We start from the raw sequence: 22,432 nt of genomic DNA, 5'->3' as shown, positions 1-22,432 counted from the left end.
CTTGAGAGTTGCTATAGAGATCTAATTACATGACATATGTAATCACATGTTTTGGAGGGAGGCATTATTAAAATGTTGACAAGAGGGGCTGGAGAAATGGCTTAATGGTTAAGGCAATGGCCTGCAAAGCTTGAAGACCCAGGTTCAATTCCCCAGTACCCACGTAAAGACGCACATGTGGCATGAGCTGAAGTTTGTTTGCAGTGGCTGGAGGCCCTGGCACACCCATTCTCTCTCTATCTGCCTCTCTCTCAAATAACTAGATAAAATATTTTAATAAATAAATAAACTGTTGACAAGAGGAAACTTGGTGATACCAAGCTGTATCTTACAGATTGCTTTGCATATGGAAAATCCTTGGATTTGCTGACATTTGTTTGTTTGTTTGTTTGTTTGTTTTTGGTTTTTCAACATAGAGTCTCAATGTAGCCCAGGCTGACCTGGAATTCATCATGTAGTCTCAGAGTGGCCTTGAACTCTGCAATCCTCCTACTTCTGCCTCCCAAGTGCTAGGATTAAAGGCATGTGCCATCATGCTTGGCAAAACAAAAGAGGTCCCACTGAGATTCAAACTCAGATTGCTGGATTCAAAGTCCAGAGTGCTAACCATTACACCATGGGGCCCATTTTTTGTGTTTGTTTGTTTATTTGTTCAGTGTAAAATGTTCATGACAAGACAGACATCAGGAAGACAGAAGTGTCCTGCAAGAAGAGGAATCTGAACTATTCATCATTGTCTTTTACCTTCAGCAAAAACACAGCATGGATGGGTTGAGGCAATGACACCAGCTAAGCCAAGAGGTCAGACTGGCTCTACTGGGCTGGCACCGGTGCACCCATGCACACTCTGTCTCACCTCTCTGAAATAAATAAACAAAACATTTTTTAAAAATTTAGAAAAAAAAAACTTTGATCGTGAAATTTAATAGGATTAGCCACACTCTTTAGCATTTACTTGAAAACAGGAAAATAAAGACATCACTGTTCTTTTCAGATATCTAAAATATTACCACAAAGACACACATGGGGGCGCCATACCCAACCACAACCGGCATCATCAGCATTGACTGCTAGGAATTAGATTTGTGAGCAGGAAAAACCAGTCCTGTACTTTTCCAGATGGAAAAATTAAGGTCCCGAAGATTATGTCTCTACATGCTAGTTCTTCAGAGTAAATAAACTGGGTAGTAGGATTTTCACAAGCTCGTCCCTTGTGAATGGATTTATGCTGGAGAATTCCGACTGCCATCCTGGCAACAGTTTATTTAAAATATTTACCTCTGGCATGATTTAACTTATTTTAATCTTAAGTGAATTTTGTAATCGTATTTATGATATGTAAAGAAATGACTTTGGATGTATTTGTGGTAGAGCCCCTGCTTGGCATGGGTTTGATCCCCAACTCTGCAAGAAATGAAAATAAGCAGAAAACAACACGTCTTTTATGAAGTTTTGCTCCACATTGTGAAATGTTAACTGTATTTCATTTGTGCTTCACTCTGAATTAAAACTGATTTTTTTGCTTTAAGTCTTCCCCATACGTTTGGTTTGTGCCTACCTTATGGCATGGTTGTCCTGCAAGCATGAGGTATGGATTTTCTGAGGAGGCCAATAAATGTTCACAAAGATTTTATTAGGTAGAAGTTATGATGAATATAGAATGCCCACATTTTTTGAAAAGCACTGTATTTATTTCATGGGCCAATATTCTTCAATGCTTAAGTAACAGCATTATGAGAGGAAGTTTTGCTTTGTGACAGACTGCAGTACAAGTTGGCCAGTTACACATTTCTATTTTTAATTCTAATTAATTAAATTTGGGAGGTGGTGGTTTCAAGGTAGTGTCTGTCTCACTCTAGCACAGGCTGACCTGGAATTCACTATGTAGTCTCAGGGTGGCCTCAAACTCACTGTGATCCTCCTACCTCTGCCTCCTAAGTGCTGGGAATAAAGGCGTGTGGACACCACGCTCTGCCATTTCTATGTTTTTTTTTTTTTTTTTAGGGAGGACCTTCCTCCAGCCCAGCATTTCTGCTTTTCTTATTTTATTATTTATTTTTGGTTTTTTTCGAGGTAGGGTCTCACTCTACCCCAAGCTGACCTGGAATTCACTAGAAGTCTCAGGGTGACCTCGAATTCATGGTGCTCACTTAGTTCTGCCTCCTGAGTGCTGGGATTAAAGGCTTGTGCCACCACACCCAGCTGCATTTCTACTTAAATTTTTTTTCTCAATTTTTATTAACATATTCCATGATTATACAAAATATCCCATGGTAATATCCTCCCTCCCCCCACTTTCCCCTTTGAAATTCTATTCTCCATTATATCCCCTCCCCATCTCAGTCTCTCTTTTATTTTGATGGCATGATCTTTTCCTCCTCTTATGACGGTCTTGTGTAGGTAGTGTCAGACACTGTGAGGTCATGGATATCCAGGCCATTTTATGTCAGGAGCGAGCACGTTGTAAGGAGTCCTACCCTTCCTTTGGCTCTTACATACTTTCTGCCACCTCTTCCGCATTAGATCCTGAGCCTTGGAAGGTGTGATTGAGATATTACTCAGTATTCCAGTCACTTCTTTCTAGCACCATGATACCTTCTGAGTCGTCCCAAGGTCACTGCCATTTGAAAAGAGAAGATTCTCTACCAAAAGTGAGAGTAGCATTAATATAAGAGTATGAATATTAAGAGAAGTGCTTACTGGGCAATTTGATAAGCATAGTTTATACATTCATCCAGACATCAGCAGATGTTACACCCCTAGGGCTCATGACTACCCCTGTTTTAACTTTTCAGTATCAGGGATGTATTCCCTCCCATGGAGCGGGCCTCCAGTCCAATTACAGGGCAGTTGGTTTCCACCATGATAGATGTGCCACTATTGCACCCGTTGGCTCATTTGGCCTGGCTGGCCAATTATAAGGCTTGCAGTGTCCACTGTTGAGTATCCTCACTGGTGGTATCTCTTTCTCCCATTAAACTACATGTAGAATGGCTTCTTCCAGCTTTCTGTCAGCTGGTCTACATGGAGGAGGTTATCAGCTCAGCAGGATTTCTCAGTGGCCTTGCAGCCCAAGTATGTGGAGTCTTCAGCAATAGGGTCTTACCATCTATTCCTGGTGGGAAACCTAGGGCCTTGGCAATGGCCTGTAATGTGTTGGGGGCATCAGGGACCTCCCTGGCCAACAACTCACTGGAAGGCCCTGGCAATGAAAATTTTCTAGGAACAATCTAAGGCTCCTGAGTGTTTCATTGTCCAAAAACATAGGATTCTATATGATTTATTTATATCCTCTTAGATTTTGATATGCCCTCCCTTAAAATGTATTTGCAAGGAGAGAGAAAGGGTACACCAGGGCCTCTTGCCACTGCAATCAAAATCCAGATGCATGTGCCGCTTTGTGCATTTGGCTTTACATGGGTACTGGGGAATTGAACCCAAGCCATTAGGCTTTGCAGGCATATGCATTTAACCACTGAGCCATCTCTCCAGCTCCCATTTCTATTCCCCCCTCCAAGTTTATTTATTTACTTATTTATTTGAGGTAAGGTTTCACTCTAGCCCAGGCTGACCTGGAATTCACTAAGTAGTCTCAGGGTGGCCTTGAACTCATGGCACCTCCTACCTCTGCTTCCCAAGTGCTGGGATTACCCGCTTTCCCAGCTTTATTTAGAAAATGAAATCCAGGTGCTCGGGGCCCCAGCCCCAACACCCCCACCGCAGCCATAATTTAAATAACTTATAGACAGAGGGGGAGAGGGAAAGGAAAAGAGGGAGGAAGAAGAGCCCCTCAATACTCTTCTTACCCTTCTTTCTCTTGGCCGCCAGCTTCTTACCACGCTTGCCTGCGTGCTTCTTGGCCCTGGGACCCTCAGCTCCTGCAAGGCCTCCAGGGACGTGGGGCAGGTGGCTGCTGCGGTACTGGCCAGGGCAGGACCAGCCTCACCTCTCCAGATGCAGGAGCCTGCTCCCTCGCGGATCCCCCCGAGAGTGTGCTCCCCGTAGTTCTCCAAGAGCAGAAGGCCTGCTTTTCCACCGAGCGCTGACTCTGCAGTAGGCACCTGATGGTCAGCGGCACATGTGGGATGCCCAGCTCAGCTGCGCAGTCACTTTTGAGCACGTTGACACAGGTCTGTCCGTGGAAGTCAGGAAGTAGCCTTTGGGTGGTGAGGCAGGGAAGTCCTTGCCTGGTAAAAGCTTCATGCGGAGGAGCTGACCTCCAGCAGAGGGGGACCCTCCTCCTCCTTGGGGAGACCTTTAATGCCATTGGGTGGGCCCATAGACAGCGTCCTCCTTGTACAGCAAGGTCGATGATGTGAGGGGTAGGTTCTCCATGTTGGAGTTCATGACTTCCGTCTGCCCAGGGCGGGTTCCCACAGCCCCATCTTTCTTTATTTCCCCCTTCCTTCCTTCCTTCATTGTTTATTTTAATTTTAATTTATTTATTTGGGAGAGAGAAGGAAAAAAAAAACGGACGGGCCAGGGCCTCCAGCCACTGCAAACGAACTCCAGACACATGAACCACCTTGTGCATCTGGCTAACGTGGGTCCTGGGGAATCAAACTTAGGTCCTTTGGCTTTGCAGGCAAACGCCTTAACCACTAAGTCATCCCTCCAGCCCTTTCTTTCTTTCTCTCTTTCTTTCTTTCTTTCTTTCTTTTTTATTTAAAATTATTTATTTATTTGACAGAGAGAAAGGGGGGATGATTACAAATGAACTACAGAGGCATATATCACTTTGTGCAGCTGGCTTTGGGAGCTTTGGGAGTACTGGGGAGTTGAACCTAGGCCCCTATGCTTTGCAGGCAAACGCCCTAACCGCTGGGCAATTTCTCCAGCCAAATTATTACATCTTTCCTCAGGAATATACCAGGGAGAGGGAGAGTTCGCAAACCAAGGGAGAGAAAATGCATACACTTACTTGGTCCAAAAGCCTGCGTAGGAGTCAAACATGGGTCTGGGGAAAAAAAAAAAAAGTGATGGATTTAGAGTGGAAAGAAGTACAGAGAACTCCTGAAAGTGTGTGTGGGGGGGGTATTGGGGGGCTGGGGGCAAGAGTAGGTCAGGGTCTCCCCATCTCAGCCTGGTCCGTAGAGACAAGGGGAGCTTTCTAGAGCAGGGACCTGGAAATTCAGCAGAGCTGCAAAGCCAAGAAGTAATATATATATTTTTAAACAAAAGCTTTTTTCTTAAAGCTTGTTTTTATCAAAAACAAAAAAATGGCCAGGTGTGGTGGCGCATGCCTTTAATCCCAGCACTTGGGAGGCAGAGGTAGGAGGTAGGAGGCCACCCTGAGACTCCATGTGAATTCTAGGTCAGCCTGGGCTACACTGAGACCCTACCTCGAAAAACAAAACAAAACAAAACAAAAGCCAATAAAATGTATATGATGAGACAAAACAAAACCAAAGGCTGTGAATAAAAAATACCTTTTCTTTGGGCTGGAGAGATGGCTTAGCGGTTAAGCGCTTGACTGTGAAGCCTAAAGGACCCTGGTTTGAGGCTTGATTCCCCAGGACCCATGTTAGCCACATGCACAAGGGGCCACATGTGTTTGGAGTTCGTTTGCAGTGGCTGGAGGCCATGGTGTACCCATTCTCTCTATCTGCCTCTTTCTCTCTCTGTCTGTCACTTTAAAATAAATAAAAATATACAATTTTTTTTTTTTTTTTTGAGGTAGGGTCTCACTCTGGCTCAGGCTGACCTGGAATTCACTATGTAGTCTAAGGGTGGCCTCGAACTCATGGCGATCCTCCTACCTCTGCCTCCCGAGTGCTGGGATTAAAGGCGTGCGCCACCACACCCGGCAACAAAAAAATTTTTGAAAAAACCTTTTCTTTGAGGGGCTAGGTTGTGGAAAGGAAGTAGCTCATAACACTTGTGTCTTGATTAATCCTCACTAATGCTTATGCGTGGGCATGTGTCAGTTCATGAACACGTGGGTATGTGTTTGGTTGCCCAAATATATCTATGTGTATGAGTCAAAAATTAATTAAAAATATTTTATGTATTTATTTCCAAGGAGAGACACAGAGTGAGTGAGCAAGCAAGAAACTTTATTGTGTGTGTGGGTAGGTGTGTGCATAGATATTTCAGGAGCTCTTGCTGCTGTAATTAAACGCCTGCCTGGATTTATGTGGGTGACTGTGGAATTGGACTTGGGCTGGCAGACTTTGTAAGCAAGTGCCTTTAACCACTGAGCCATCTCCCCAGGTCCTGGAAAATAGTTTATGAGTTTACGGGGAACTTTCATTTTCTATATAGTATATTTTTCTTCTCTTCCTTCCTTTCTTTTTTTTTTTTCTCTTTTGGGTTTTCAAGGTAGGATCTCACTCTAGTTCAGGCTGAGCTGGAATTCACTATGTAGTCTCAGGGTGGCCTCGAACTCACAGTGGTTTTCCTACCTCTCCCGAGTGCTGGGATTAAAGGTGTGCGCCACCACACCCAGCTTTTTTCTCCTGGTATTTAAATGAGATTCTTTTTCTTTTCTCTCTCTCTCTCTTTTGAGGTAGGATCTCACTCTAGCCCAGGCTGACCTGGAATTCACTACAGAGTCCCAGGCTGCCCTCAAACTCACAGTGATCCTCCTTCCTCTGCTTCCCAAGTGTTGGGATTAAACTTGTGTGCCACCACACCTGGCTTGTTTCTCAATGTTTTAGTAGGGCTCAAGGGATGGCTTGGCTGTTAAGATGCTTGCCTGCAAAGCCAAAAGATCCAGTTCATTTCCCCAGGACCCACATAAGCCAGATGCATAAGGTGGCACACGCATCTGGACTTTGTGGGTGACTAGAGGCCCTGGTGTACCCATTCTCTTCCTCTCTCTCTTTCTCTCTCCCTGCCTCTTTCAAACAAATAAATAAAAATAAAAAGATTTAAATGTTTTAGTAGAGAAGATAGCAACACTTGCATCTCCTGTCCTTTCTCTTCACTGAAGCGCTATAACAAGCAGCATTTGTGTTGACTCTAGTTCAATGCAGGTTCTTGGTTGAGTGACTCAAAGGCTAGCACTGGGACTGAGGAAATGAGTTGCCCTCTCTGGGCCTCGCTTTGCTCATACATAAGGTGAGAAAATAGTCCACCCCTTCCTACTGTTGCTATTTACATTCCGTAAGGCAATACACACAGGACTGATGAGCAACGCGCCTGGCATCAGAGGTTGTGCCTAATAAATGGAAGCTCGCAGTAATTTACTGTTTACAGAATTTTCTTTTCCCTGGTGTTTGGAAACTATGTCATAAACAGCAAAGAGCTAACACTTTCCCCAAAGTCTACATTGAAATTGAATTCAGTCTGATGGGAGTCCAGTGGCAGACTTGAAGTAGTATAGTGAAAGCTTTTTGTTTACCTTTTCTTTTTTTTTCTTTTATCAAGAAGGTTTAAAAGGAGTTCAAGGCAATAATGGAATGAAACATGTATGTGAGTGACAGAATGAGATATTCCTCTCCATCTTTTCCTTCACTCCCCTGTGGTCTTCAGCACTTATGGCCTCAAGCAAAGGGTGATCTAGATAAAAAGCTTCTGAATTCTAAGAAGCTGCATTTTATAAGTCTCAGAATCCCAAGGCCTAGAAGATTCATAGCAAACAGTTCACAAGCCATTAATCGTGGGTTTGGAAGGACAGGTGAAGATCTGGGCTACTCCCTCCACTCTGGGCTAAGAGTATCTGTGGGCTAGCAAGGTGTGGGCACAGGCTACACACACATGGGCGTATGCATGGATTGGGCAGATGATATGCCCCAGTGATGTCAGAGGCCACCGGCATAGCCTATCCCAGCTTTTCGTATTTGAAAGGGCATGTTCAAAGAGAGTAACCAGGGGTTGTTTGTGTTGTGTGTAAGTTCAATGCAAGTTCTTGGTGGAGGGGCTCAAATCCCAGCTCTGTCTGTGTATGAGGAAATGAGTTCACCTCTGAGTCTCCGTTTGCCCACACATAAAGTGCAGGGGCCAGCAGACCTGAGAGGTGTGGCAGGCAGCCAGGCCCAGACGGGGACAGTGCCTCAGCACGTGGTGACTTGGCAGCTAGAGGCCCCAGCCACTCGAGCAGTGCTGAAAGAAGGGACAGCATTGCACGGTCACTGTGATTGCTTCTGCCACTGGGTAGAAAAAATAAAATAAAATAAAAAAAAATGAAGTGTACTAATATACCAATAAAGTTGCTTACTTTTCTTTCATGTGCGCATTTTGAGACGGGGCTGTCTATGTATCCCAGTCACAGTTCAGCCTCTGCCTCAGCCTCAGCCTCCCAAGGGCTGGGATTACAAATGTGTGCCACTGCACTCCAGCTTAGCCAGTTTCTTTTCTCCCTTCTTTTCTGTTTTTTCTTTCTTCTTCTTTTTTTTTTTTTTTTTTGGTTTTTCAAGGTAGGATCTCTCTAGCTCAGGCTGACCTGGAATTCACTCTGTAGTCTCAGGGTGGCCTCAAACTCACAGCGATCCTCCTACCTCTGCCTCCCAAGTGCTGGGGTTGAAGGCGTGCGCCACCACACTCTTTCTTTGTAAAAATTTTTATTATTTGCAAGGAGAGAGACATAGGGAGAGAGAGAATGAGAATGAGGCTTGCTAGGGCCTCTTGCTACTGAAATGAACTCTAGGTGTGTGTGTTACTTGGTGCACCTGGCTTTATGTGGGTAGCCAGGGATTGAACCTGGGTCATCAGGCTTTGTAAGCAACTGTCTTTAACAGCTGCTCCATCTATCCAGCCTCTTTCTCTTTTCCTTCCTTCCTCTCTCTTTTCTTCCTTTCTTTTCTTTCTCCCTTCCTTTCTTTTTTCCTTCCTTCCTTTCTTCTTTCTCTTTCTAACATTTTATTTTTATTTATTTGAGAGCTAGAGTGATAATGAGGCAGATACAGAGAGAGAGAGAGAATGAGCATGGTAAGGCCTTCAGCCACTGTAAACAACCTCCAGATGTATGCTTCACCTTGTGTGTATGGCTTATGTGGGTCCTGGGGAATCGAACTTGAGTCCTTTGGCTTTGCAGGCAAGTGCCTTAACTACTAAGACATCTCTCCAGCCTTCCTTCCTTCCTTCCTTCCTCTCTCTTTCTTCCTTCCTTCCTTTCTTTCTTTCTTTCTTTCTTCTTCTTCTTTCTTTCTTTCTTTCTTTCTTTCTTTCTTTCTTTCTTTCTTTCTTTCTTTCTCTCTCCACAGTAGGATCTCACTGTAGCCCACGCCGATTTGAAATTTACTGTGCAGGCCCAGGCTGTCCTTGAACTCACAACCATCCTCTTACTTCAGCCTTCTGAATGCTGGGATTATAGGCATGGGCCACCACTCCCAGCTCTTGGTTAATTTCTTATTCTCTTGAGTTAAGGCTTGAAATATACAAATCCATACTTCCTTGCTGTATCTCAAAAATTGTAGGACGAAGCTGGGCATGTTGGCGCACACCTTTAATCTCAGCACTGGGAGGCAGAGGTAAGAGGATTGTCTTGAGTTCAAGGCCACCCTGGGACTGCATAGTGAATTCCAGGTCAGTCTGGGCTAGAGTGAGAGCCTGCTTCGAAAAATTTGTAGGATGGGAGATTGCTCAGTGGTTAAAGCCTGATGGCCTGGATTTGATTCCCCAGTACCCATATAAAACAAGATGCACAAAGTGGCACATGCATCTGGAGTTCATATAAAGCAGCAAGAGGCTGACACAACCATATTCTCTATTTCTCTCTGTCTCTCTCTCAAATAAATGAACATTATATATATATATATTTACACACACACACACACACACACACACACACACACACACACATATATATTTTTTGGTTTTCTGAGGTAGGTTCTCATTCTAGCTCAGGCTGACCTGGAATGAGTCTCTGGGTGTCCTCGAACTCACAGTGATCCTCCTACCTCTGCCTCCTGAGTGCTGGGATTAAAAGCGTGCATGACCACGCCCAGATAAATGGCTATTTTAAAAAATTGTAGGCTGGCCAGGTATGGTGGCAGATGCCTTTAATCCCAGCACTCGGGAGTCGAAGGTAGGAGGATCACTGTGAGTTCAAGGCCAGCCTGGGACTACATAGTGAATTCCAGGTCAGCCTGGGCTAAAGTGAGACCGTACCTCAAAAAAACCAAAACAGGGAAAAAAATTGTAGGCTGACTTCCTAAGAGGCTGAACACATAACGTGGGGCAGATGTTCTAGCCGTATCACTAGGATTGGAAAGTATTTTCATTGACTTCAACAAGAAATCATGCTTGCCTTCACTCAAAGACATGCTCCACAGTGTTCACGGCAGCAGTACCTGTAGTAGTCAGCATGCAGAAACTAACTAAATGCTTGTCAGTGGTAAAGCAGATACATAAACAGTGGTTCATTTAAACAAGGGGATAGTATGTAACAGGGGTGTCCAATCTTTTCACATCACATGATGTCATCATCTACAAATGTATTGCACTACATTCATAGCTAGGTGTTAGGACACCTGCAGCCCACAGGCCACGGGTTAGACACACCTGGTAGACAACAACGGGAAGGAACAAACTATGTGCAATGGCATGGATATATTTCTGGTTTTTTATTTAATTTAATTTATTCATGAGAGAAAGAATGGGCACACCAGAGTCTCTAGCCATTGCAAACAAACTTCCAACACATGTGCCCCCTTGTGCATCTGGCTTATGTGGTTACTAGAAAATCAAACCTGGCTTCTACGGCTTTGCAGGCAAGCGCCTTAATCGCTAAGTCATCTCTCCAGCCTTATTTTTGTTTTTAAAATGTGTGTGTGTGTGTGTGTGTGTGTGTGTGTGTGTGTGTGTCTGTGTGTGAGTGCGGATGTGATAGTGCCACCATGCACATGTGCAAGCCAGAAGACAATTTCCGGTGTCTGTCCTTGCTTTCCTCCTTGTTTAAAGCAGGGTCTCCTGTTGTTTGTTCCAGCCCACGAGCTTCTAGGGAGTCTCCTGTCTCCGTTCCTATCATGCAGTAGATGCATCCGGGTTACTGAGGCTCATGACCACATCTGGCTTTACCCAAGTCCTGGGAATCTGAAATCAGGTTCGTTGTGCAGAAAGCACTTTATCCACTCCCTAGACCCACAGTAGTTACCTTCAGGACAGTGACTGGCCCTCAGGATGTTTCAGGGAGCTGGTGACATCCTGGATCTTCATCTGGTTGAGGATGGCATGCATGCATGTGTTCAATGCGCTGAGCTATGACATATGTGCCTTTGAAATGCTATGGCTATTATGCACTTTCTTCCTTATACATGTCAGTTGTGAAGTTTCTAGTTTTATGATCTGTTAAAGGCAGAAGAAGGGGCTGAGGAGATTGCTCAGTGGTTAAAGGCACTTTCTTGCAAAGCCTGCTAGCCTGGGTTTGATTCCCCAGCATCCATGTAAAGCCAGATGCACAAAGTGGTGCATCTGCAGGTCATTTGCGGTGGCAGGGGGCCCTGGTACACCCATGCTCTTTTTCTGTCTCTTAAATAAATAAGTAAAATGTTTTTAAAAAACAAATTTATGAGCCAGGCATGGTGGAACGCGCCTTTAATCCCAGCCCTTGGGAGGCAGAGATAGGAGGATCGCTGTGAGTTCAAGGCCAGCCTGAAACTACCTAGTGGGTTTCAGGTCAGCCTGGGCTAGGGTGAGACCCCTGCCTTGAAATACAAAAAAAAAAAAAAAAAAAAAAAGGAAAAGTAAAGAAGACCAGAGAGATGGCTTAGCAGATAAGATGCTTGTTGACAAAGCCGAAGGACCCAGGTTTGATTCCCCAGTACCCACATAAAGCCAGATGTACAAGGTAGCCCAGGCATCTGCAATTTTCTTTTTTTTTTTTTTTGCAGTGGCTAGAGGCCCTGGAGTGCCCATTCTCTCTCAAAAAAAAAAAAAATATATATATATATATATATACACACACATGAGATAAAAAGGTAAGCCCTGAAAATGTAATTAGAATTGAAAGGATTATTTTTCATATATATATATATGTATATGTATATTTTTTGGTTTTTTGAGGTAGGGTCTCACTCTGGCCCAGGCTGACCTGAAATTCAGTGTATTCTCAGGGTGGCATTGAACTCATGGCGATCCTCCTACCTCTGCCTCCAAGTGCTGGGATTAAAGGAGTGTGCCACCATGCCTGGCTGATAATTTTTTTTTTCTTTTTTCTACTTAAGGCAGATTGCTCAAAACATTAGAGCAATTTTGGAAAGATTCCTGATTGTGAGGGAAAACTACATGTTGGAATATCCTGTACTTCAGATTATTTCCACGTCTAAATGCTAAAGCGTCTAGTCTCGCTTCATGAGGCTGAGCTTCCTCAAGACCCACCATGTTAGAGAATCCAGCATGTGGCGCAGCAGCGAAAACTTAGCGCTTTAAATCTGGCTGGGTTGTAGCTAGAGACTGACATGTTAGATTTAGCGCAACTGTGGAATTAATGCTAAAAACTCCCCTGCTGCACAGTTTCCCCAGATGCTACATAAAAATGCTGTATAGTTTCTCACTCAAAAGCTGCTATACTAGGGCGCTAGCTGAATTTATGCCTTCAACTTGCTTAATGTTTTCATTTATATACCACGGCGTTTTATACCACATCAGTCAAACAATCTATTGCAAAATAATTGACAGTAGAATCATCATAAATTTATACCGAGCATTGATTTAGCATTAATTTTCAAACTGTGAAAGTCAATGAACCGTAAATCGGTAAATACATCGGTGAAGCAAAAGACATCAACGACAGCAGACATGAGTCTTGGGGTTGTACATGTGGCTGTTTAGATAGCTGTATGGGGACAATATAGGGGGGAGGCTTTATAAAATGTGAAATTAGTGGCATAAAGGTAACATAAAGAAATAGACTGTCTCACAGAATTGTGAAGAAAACCACCCTAGAATCTGGTTCCTAATCCTGTAGTGCTGGCATCGCGACTCGGCTGACTGATGCCCTGCAAGGAAGGCGTCTTTACACTCGCATGCTTCCAAAAAAAAAAAAAAAAAAATGTTGGAGGCAGATCTGCAGCACAGTCTAGTTAATTCTTGGAATATCATGTTTCTGTTTGTGTGCATATGTTTGAATATCTTTACTATTTTAAAAGCCCACATGGAAGGCTTCACTGTGGCACATGATTGTCCAAGCTTCTGTGGGCACCGGAGTCCTTTCTACTCCACAGTAAGCAAACAGGCTTGGGGAGCACAACCGGGGTTTGACCATCTGCAGCGACGGGCGCTCACTACCTCCAAATGCATTGTGCTCTGCCTTGTCCTTCCCTTGGCTAACACAATGCTTTGTCGTCCAGTCCCCATTTTGGTCAGAGAAATCTCTGTCTGCCTGTCTGTCTCTCTCTTTTTTCTGAGGTAGGGTCTCACTTTAGCTCAGGTAGATCTGGAATTCACTATGTAGTTTCAGGGTGGCTTTGAACTCACAGAGATACTGTCTCCCAAGTGCTGGGATTAGAGACGTGTGCCACCATTTCCGGTTCAGTTCATCTCTGTCTCTCTCTTCCTTGTTGCTGGAACAAACCCAGAGCCTTCCACATGCTAGATAAGTACTTTATTATTGAATTGTACCCGAACCCAATAAAGCCTCCCTCTCTGTGTGTATGTGTGTGTGTGTGTGCGCGTACGTGCACGTGTGCCATGGTGTGCATGTGGAAGTCAGAGGACAACCTTGGGATGTCAATCCTCATCTTCTACCTTGTTTGAGAAAAGGGTGTCTTTTGATATCTGCCCCTTGAGCTTTGGGATTCTGCTGACTCTGCATCATTAGGTACTGTTAATGGAAAACTATCAGGGCTTACATTTAGAAATTTGTCTCAGCAGGCTGTGTGGATTCCCATCAAGAGCCCGCAGTACAATGGATTGGACTAGTTTAGGTTAAGTGGATGTGGCTGCCATTGACCCAGAGGTCATGGGAATGGCTGTATTAGAGCTGGCTCTGTGCTCTAATTCGAGGGCCAGGAATAGCAGCCTTTCAGGTCACGTTGACCAGCCGAGGGTTAGCAGTGCCCCACGAAGGGAAATTAGGACTGTAGTCAGATCTGCTGGGAGTGTCGGAGAGACTGCACAGGATGACTCCAGGGGTCACCATTCATTTAGTCTGCAATGTGATTGGCATTCCAAGGCATTGTATAGTGTACGACTTATGCAGCTGTAGGCAATTACAAGGACTGTGACTAGGAAAAGGAATAATGAATTCTCTAGGGGTAAATTATAAGTGTTCACTATCCCAGTGAACTATGTTTGCTTATGTATTTTTTCCCCTATACCATGACAAGGGTCTTATGACCCTCAGTCTTATTTTTCTCTCTGGCCAATTGATATTTCCTGTCTGTACAACAGTGGTTTTCAATTCTACTTCAAAACTTACTCTAAGAATTAATTAATTAGCTCAATTAATTAATTCAACATGTTGAGCCAGGTATTATTCTAAGTGCTGGTGATACAGTGGTGAATGAACAAAATTGACAAATATTCCTTCCCACAGCTGTTAATTTAAAGGAAGGAAAGGAGCTGAAGAGATGGCTTAGTGGTTAAGGTGCTTGCCTGCGAAGCCTAAGGACTCATGTTTGACTCTCCAGGTCCCACACAAGCCAGAGGCACAGGGATGCAAATGCACAAGGGAGCACATGCGTCTGGAGTTGGATTGCAGTGGCTAGAGGCCCTGGCACGTGTCAATTCTCTCTCTTTCACTCACACTTCCACTCTTGCATTAAAAAACACAAGGCAGGGCTGGAGAGATGGCTTAGCAGTTAGGCACGTGCCTGTGAAGCCTAAGGACACTGGTTCAAGGCTTGATTCCCCAAGACCAACGTAAGCCAGATGCACAAGAGGGCTCATGCATCTGGAACTCATTTGCAGTAGCTAGAGGGCCTGGAATGCCCATTCTCTCTCTCTCTCCTGCTCTCTGTCTCTAATAAATAATAAAATTAAAACAAAAAGGAAGGAAGGAACAAAGGAGTGGAGGGAGTGAGGGAGGAAAGAAGGATAATGTTGGTCTGAGGTTCTTTTCTTGGGCTGGAGAGATGGCTCAGAAGTTAAGGCTCTTGCATGCAAAGCCTAGTGATTGTGGTTCGATTCCCCAGCACACACATAAAACCAGATGCACAAGGTAGTGTATGCACCTGGAGTTTGTCTGCAGTGCCTAGAGGCCCTGGTGCACCCATTCTCTCTCTCTCTCTATTATTATTATTATATTTAAAATTTTGTGGGTTTTTTTTTTTTTGAGGTAGGGTCTCACTCTGGCTCAGCCTGACCTAGAATTCACTCTGTATTCTCAGGGTGGCCTTAAACTCATGATGATCCTCCTACCTCGGCCTCCCAAGTGCTGGTATTAAAGGTGTGCACCACCAAGCCCGGCTCTCTTTCTTTTTTAAAATTTAATTTAATTATTTTTGTTTATTTTTATTTATTTATTTGAGAGCTACAGTCAGAGAGAGAAAGAGGGAGAGAGAGAGAGAGAAAGAATGGGCATGCCAGGTCTTCCAGCCACTGCAAACAAACTCCAGATGCGTGTGCCCCCTTGTGCATCTGGCTAACATGGGTCCTGGGGAATCGAGCCTCGAACTATGGTCCTTAGGCTTTACAGGCAAGCGCTTAACCACTAAACCATCTCTCCAGCCCTCTCTTTCTCTTTTAAATAAAGAATAAATTAAATATTAAAAAATGATTTTTGGGCTGGGGAGATGGCTCTGGTCGAGAGCACTTGCCACTTAAGCATGACAGCTTCTCAGGCCTGTGACCACAAAGTTTAACTCCCCAGAACCCTTGGAAAAACAAACTGGACATAGCCACACATGTCTGTCACCCCAGTCTGTGGGAGAAGAGCAGACCAGAGAATCACTGGGGCTCATTGACTGACAGCAGCCCCAGGTTGAGGGAGAGACCCCTTCTCAAGGAGATTTGCAGATCCACACTAAGAGAAGGACACTCAGTGTTTTCCTCTGGCCTCTGTACACATGTGCTTGGGGCACATACCTATTTGCACACATAGGCATACACCATACCTCTCTCTCTCTCTCTCTCTCTCTCTCTCTCTCTCACACACACACACACACACAAAGAATGACTTTCTTTCTTTTTGTCTGTCTTCCTTTCTTTTTTTTTGGTTTTCTGAGGTAGGGTCTTGCTGTAGCCCAGGCTGACCTGGAATTCACTATGTAGACTCAGGGTGGCCTCGAACTCAAAGGATCCTCTTACCTCTGCCTCCCGAGTGCTAGGATGAAAGGCATGTGCCATCATGCCCAGCTGATTTTCTTTACAATATCCCATGCTAACACCATCCCTCCCCCACTTTCCCCTTTGAACCTCTACTCTCCATCATATCCCCTCCCCCTCTCAATCAGCCTTTCTTTTATTTTGATGTCATCATCTTTTCCTCCTATTGTGATGGTCTTGTGTAGGTAGTGTCAGGCACTGGGAGGTCATGGATATCCAGGCCAATTTGTGTGATTTTCTTTTTTTTTTTTAACTCTTTATTGACAACTTCTGTACATATAGACAATATCATATCAACTTGTATCCAGGATACATAGAATTGTGTGAAGTATAGCGCATGCATAGACTCATCCCTATCCAGGAGGGCAGTGAGCCAGCCGGGAGCACAGTGTTCAGGGAAGAGCATTCCCCATAGCAAGATAAGAACAATGGGCGAAGCATCGAAGATCTCTCACACAGTGGGTTGTGGGGGTTTCGGCAAGGAGCCGTGACAGGCGTCTTCGTATCCGAGGTGGATATTTGCATAGGCCGAGCACCTTGAGCCACTGCTCAGGTCTTTCTGGACAAGGTAAGGGGTCGAGAGAGAGATGGGTAGGCAGAGGCAGTCTCATGGAGTAGCCTGGATTCTCCTGTTTTTTATTTTTTATTTATTGTATTTATTTGATAGAGAGAGACAGATAGAACGGGCGCACCAGGGCCTTCAAGCTGCCATAAACAAACTTTGGATACATGTCCCATCTTGTGCATCTGGTTTAAGTGGGTCCTGGGGAATTGAACCTGGGTCCTTAGCCTTTGCAGGCAGGTGCCTTAACTGCTAAGCCATCTCTCCAGCCAAAAATTGGTATTTTTTTTCTCAATTTTTATTAGCATCTTCCACAATTATACAAAATATCCCATGGTCTTACACTCCCTCCCCACACTTTCCCTTTTGAAATTCCATTCTCCATCATATCCCCTCCCCATCTCAATCAGTCTCTCTTTTATTTTGATGTCATGATCTTTTCCTCCTCTTACGGTAGTCTTGTGTAGGGAGTATCAGGCACTGTGAGGTCATGGATATACAGGCCATTTTATGTCTGAAGGGAGCAAGTTGTAAAGAGTCCTACCCTTCCTTTGGCTCTTACATTCTTTCCGCCACTTCTTCCGCATTAGAACCTGAGCCTTGGAAGGTGTGATTGAGATATTACTCAGTACTCCAGTCACTTCTTTCCAGCACCATGATACCTTCTGAGTCATCCCAAAGTCACTGCCATCTGACAAGAGAAGATTCTCTACCAAAAGTGAGAGTAGCATTAATATAAGGGTATAAATATTAAGAGAAGTGCTTACTGGGCAGTTTGATAAGCATAGTATATACATTTATCCACGCATCAGCAGATGTGACACCCCTAGGGCTCATGACTACCCCTGTTTTAAGTTTTCAGTATCAGCGATGTATTCCCTCCCATGGAGCAGGCCTCCAGTCCAATCAGAGGGCAGTTGGTTTCCACTGTGATAGATGTGCCACTATTGCACCTGTTGGCTCATATAAGGCTTGCAGTGTCCACTGTTGAGTATCTTCACTGGTAATATCTTTTTTCCATTGAACTGCTTGTAGAATGGCTTCTTCCAGCTTCCTGTCAGCTGGTCTACATGGAAGAGGTTATCAGCTCAGTTCCAGCAGGATTTCTCAGTGGCCTTGCAGCCCAAGTATGTGGAGTCTTCAGCAATAGGGTCTTACCATCTATTCCTGGTGGGAAACCAAGGGACTCAGCAATGGCCTATAATGTTTTGGCGGCATGAGGGACCTCCCTAGCCAACAACTCAATGGAAGGTATCCCATCCCTGGCACTGAAAATTTTCTAGCAACCATCTAAGGCTCCTGAGTGTTCCACATTGTCCAAACACAGAGGATTCTATATGATTTATTTATATCCTCTTAGATTTTGATTAGCCCTCCCTCCACCTTTCCTTTACTTAATCTCTTCCCCTGACCTTAGTTTAGGCTTTTTCACCCCAGTTAATCTATTCTTCTACTTACATATATATAATACCATCCTATTAAGTACCCTCTTCCCTTCCTTTCTCTTCCCTTTATATCTCTTTTTTAGCTTACTGGCCTCTGCTACTGAGTTTTTTCCTTCTCACACAGAAGCCCAATCATCTGTAGCTAGGATCCACATATGAGAGAGAACATGTGGCACTTGGCTTTCTGGGCCTGGGTTACCTCACTTAGTATAATCCTTTCCAGATCCATCCATTTTCCTGCAAATTTCAGAACTTCATTTTTCTTTACCGCTGAGTAGAACTCCATTGTATAAATGTGCCATATCTTCATTGTCCACTCATCAGTTGAGGGACATCTAGGCTGGTTCCATTTCCCAGCTATTGTGAATTGAGCGGCAATAAACATGGTTGAGCATGTATTTCTAAGGTAATGAGATAAGTCCTTAAGACATATACCTAGGAGTGTTATAGGTGTCTTAGGAACTTCCACACTGATTTCCACAATGTCTGGACAAGATTGCACTCCCACTGACAGTGTAGAAGAGTTCCTCTTTTTCCACATCCCTGCCACATTTATTTTATTTTATTTATTTTTTTTTGGATTTTATTTATTTATTTATTTATTTATTTATTTATTTATTTGAGAGCAACAGACACAGAGAGAAAGACAGGTAGAGAGAGAGAATGGGCGCGCCAGGGCTTCCGGCCTCTGCAAACGAACTCCAGACGCGTGCACCCCCTTGTGCATCTGGCTAACGTGGGACCTGGGGAACCGAGCCTTGAACCGGGGTCCTTAGGCTTCACAGGCAAGCGCTTAACCGCTATGCCATCTCTCCAGCCCCCCTGCCACATTTATGATCATTTGTTTTCATGATGGTAGCCAATCTGACAGGAGTGAGATGGAATCTCAATGTAGTTTTAATCTGCATTTCCCAGATGACTAGGGATGTAGAACATTTTTTTAGATGCTTATACGCCATCTGTATTTCTTCTTTTGAGAACTCTCTATTTAGCTCCATAGCCCATTCTCCTGTTGTATTTATTTATTTATTTATTTATTTATTTATTTATTTTGGTTTTTCAAGGTAGGGTCTCACTCTACTCCATGCTGACCTGGAACTCACTATGTTGTCTCAGGTTGGCCTCGAACACATGGCAATCCTCCTACCTCTTCCTCCCCACTACTGGGATTAAAGGCATGCCCAAACCACACCACCCATAGCATTCTCCTGTATTAATCAGGTCAGGGATGCAGGCATTCCCCATGGGTCCTGGGGAGGAGGAGGCGGCCTGCAGAGGGCAGCTGGCTTTCTGAACACAGCACCTTAGACTGCTGGCCATCCTGACATCCCTGGCAGCTGCTTTTGTAATTGAGCAGCCTGAGGGTTCCCCAACACCAAGAGGTTGTGAGAACCCACATAGTGCTATGGGAGCTGGGAGGCAGAAATGAGAAAAGTGAAGCCCAAACCAGATTCTCCAATGGGTCCACACAGAAGACACCTAGGCAGCCATGCTGCTCAGCTGCTTGGATCTCTGTTCAGAAATAGAGAACATTCCAACCGCAGGGAGTAAAGTCACAGCCTCTGGCTACACAAAACATCTCGGGAATGTTGCATTTGAACAAGAGGCCCGTGTCTTTGTTGGTAGGCCCCAGTCAGGGACAGAATACAGCAGGGATACAAAGATCTGGTCACGTCTGCCTTGTACAAGACTCCTTGTTCCAAAGCTCCCCAAGGGTCGGCAGAGACCTAGATGTGTATGTTAGGCTCAGGTCCTACCAGCTGCACTCTGTTTCTGTCACCCTGACCATTCCTGTCACCCCTCCACAACCCTCTTGTATGCTACCCCAATATCTGTCCTGTGGACGACTTGAATCTGCACAGCCTTCTGGGTCCTGAGCAGGGAACGATGACAAACTACATCCACAGCCCGTCAGATGAAGGTGCTCCCTCTCCCACATCTCTCACTTCTCAGCCCGGAGCAGAGAGGAACTTAGGATTAGTGATGAATAGATTTGTCTGGAGGAGGAAGGGTGCGGAGGGAGCAGCTCCTCACTATGTAGCTCAGGCTTGTTTCAAATTTGACATTCTCCTGCCTCAGCCTCACAAGGGCTGGGATTACAGGCATATGCATGTGATATGCAGGCAACTGTGCCTGGTTGGAACAGATCTTATTGTTTGTTTGTTTTTTTCCAATATATTTTTAGGACTAGAGACATGGTTTGGCAGTCAAGGCGCTTGCCATCCGAAGCCTAAGGACACAGGTTCAATTCCCCATAAACCGGATATGCATGGTGGCACATGCATCTGGAGTACATTTGCCGTGGCTAGAGGCCCTGGCATGCCCATTCTCTCTCTCTCTCTTCACCCTCTTTCTTTCAAATAAATAAATAAGTAAGAAATATTTGTATTTATTTGCAAGGGCACAGGGAGAGAGGAGAGAGAGAGAGGAAGGGCATCCTGAAAACGAACTCCAGATGCATGATCCACTTTGAGCATCTGGTTCTACGTGGGTACTGGGGAACTGAACCTGGTCTATTAGGCTTTGAAGGCAAGTGCCTCATCTCTCCAGCCCTCCTCCTCCTCCTTCTTCTTTTTTATTTATTTTTAATTTTTTTGTTCATTTTTTATTTATTTATTTGAGAGTGACACAGAGAGAAAGAGACACAGAGAGAGAGAGATTGAGAATGGGCATGTCAGGGCTTCCAGCCACTGCAAACGAACTGCAGATGCGAGTGCCCCCTTGTGCATCTGGCTAACGTGGGTCCTGGGGAATCGAGCCTCAAACCAGGGTCCTCAGGCTTCACAGGCAAGCGCTTAACCACTAAGCCATCTCTCCAGCCCCTTCTTCTTTTTTTGAGGCCAAGTGGCCAAGTGCCTCATCTAGCCCAAGCTGACCTGGAACTCACTTTCACCCAGAATGGCCTTGAACTCAGGACGATCCTCTTATCTCAGTCTCCCAAGGGAGCAGTTTTGTTTTTTTTAATATTTTTCAAATTTTTGAGGTAGGGTCTCACTGTAACCCAGGCTGACCTGGAATTCACTCTGTAGTCTCAGGGTGGCCTTGAGCTCCCAGTGATCCTCCTACTTCTGCCTCCCAAGTGCTGGGATTCAAGGCGTGTGCCACTAGGCCTGGCAGGAACAGGTTTTTAATGGCAAGTCCTAGAGCAATAAATAGGAGACCGTTTCCAGAGCCAGGAAAATGCATAGCCAAGAAATGCAGCAAGAATCAATGACACATATGTACAACAGATGTATATGCTGGGGTGGGTTTGGGCTAATATGGATTTATGATCATAAATGAGTTAATTGGAAAAGTAGAGATTTTTTTTACTCAAAACTTAATCATACCTCTAGAGTGTATATCCCTAGCACTGTGAAAAACTTATTTTAACCAACAGCTAGTAAAATATTAGTAAAACACTATAAATATTTCCACTGATATCAGGAGTGCAATAAAATGTTTACTAATTCCATTGTTATGTTATAATTCTTTCAATTCTTACCAATGCCATAATATATGAAACTGAAATATGATTACTTAGGAAATTATGATATATCCATAAATAGTTTATAGACATTGTAACAGTGTTTGCAAGAATTATGAAAGCCATGAGAAGTTTTTATATTATTATGAATGAAAATATAGGAATTTTTTCCCCTTTGTCCATGATCAAAATGACATAATCTGAAATGTGACACACTGATACCATGTAATTCCTAACTGTGCACAATGAGAATATGACAGAATTTCTAAGATGTTTTTATAAGAAAAGTCCAACTTGGGGCTGAGGAGATTGCTCAGTGGTCAAAGGTTCTTGTTTGCAAAGCTTTCTAACCCCAGTTCAATTCCCCAGCATCCATGTAAAGCTGATTGTGGGCCAGACTCATTTGCAGTGACAAAAGACCTTGCCTCCCAAAGAAAATGGAGTTCAGACAACTCCTCTGATCTCTACCATCGCTCCATGGCATGCTCATTCATACATACACATGAATGAATGAATGAATGAATGAATGAATGAATGAATAGAAAAGCTTAACTTGAACCTAGTCACAAACATACATCACATAATTCAAAATTAAGGAGCTTGTCTTTATTCTTCAAGGGGTTAATAGTGGGCTGGAAATATGGCTTAGCGATGAAGGTATTTGCCTGCAAAGCTTAAAGAACCAGGTTCAATTCCCCAGTACCCACATGAGCCAGATGCACAAGGTGGCACATGTATCTAGAGTTCATTTGCAGTGGCTAGAGGCCCTAGTGCACCCATTTTCTCTTCTCTCTCTCTCTTTCTTTCAAA

General features: G+C 44.2%; 1 non-coding gene and 1 pseudogene across 1 annotated transcript; both read right to left on the bottom strand.

Moving 5' to 3' along the window:
• Positions 1 to 552: 552 nt before the first annotated feature.
• Trnaq-uug lies at positions 553 to 624 on the bottom strand. Its single transcript has one exon. It is a non-coding gene; the product is annotated as a tRNA-Gln (tRNA).
• A 28-nt stretch (positions 625 to 652) lies between these two features.
• LOC123463542 lies at positions 653 to 4,347 on the bottom strand (annotated as a pseudogene).
• Between the last annotated feature and the right edge of the window lie 18,085 nt (positions 4,348 to 22,432).

This window comes from Jaculus jaculus, chromosome 9, assembly GCF_020740685.1.
Source record: "Jaculus jaculus isolate mJacJac1 chromosome 9, mJacJac1.mat.Y.cur, whole genome shotgun sequence".
Taxonomy (NCBI): Eukaryota; Metazoa; Chordata; class Mammalia; order Rodentia; family Dipodidae; genus Jaculus; species Jaculus jaculus.
This window is presented reverse-complemented; position numbering and strand designations above follow the sequence as displayed.